Consider the following 238-nt stretch of genomic DNA (forward strand, 5'->3'; position numbering starts at 1 on the left):
TAAGAAGGTAAGATCTTTGGATAAACGATTTCCCACATTCACTGCACAAATAAGGCCTTTCTCCTGTGTGAATTCTCTGATGATTACTGAGGTTGTAACTAGTGGAAAAAGATTTCCCACATTCACTGCACTTGTAAGGCCTTTCTCCAGTGTGAACTCTCTGGTGTATAAGAAAGTGACATCTTTGGGTGAAGGATTTCCCACATTCACTGCACACATAAGGCCTTTCTCCTGTGTG

This window comes from Monodon monoceros, unplaced genomic scaffold, assembly GCF_005190385.1.
Source record: "Monodon monoceros isolate NGI ecotype Baffin Bay Population unplaced genomic scaffold, NGI_Narwhal_1 Super_Scaffold_10, whole genome shotgun sequence".
Classification (NCBI taxonomy): Eukaryota; Metazoa; Chordata; class Mammalia; order Artiodactyla; family Monodontidae; genus Monodon; species Monodon monoceros.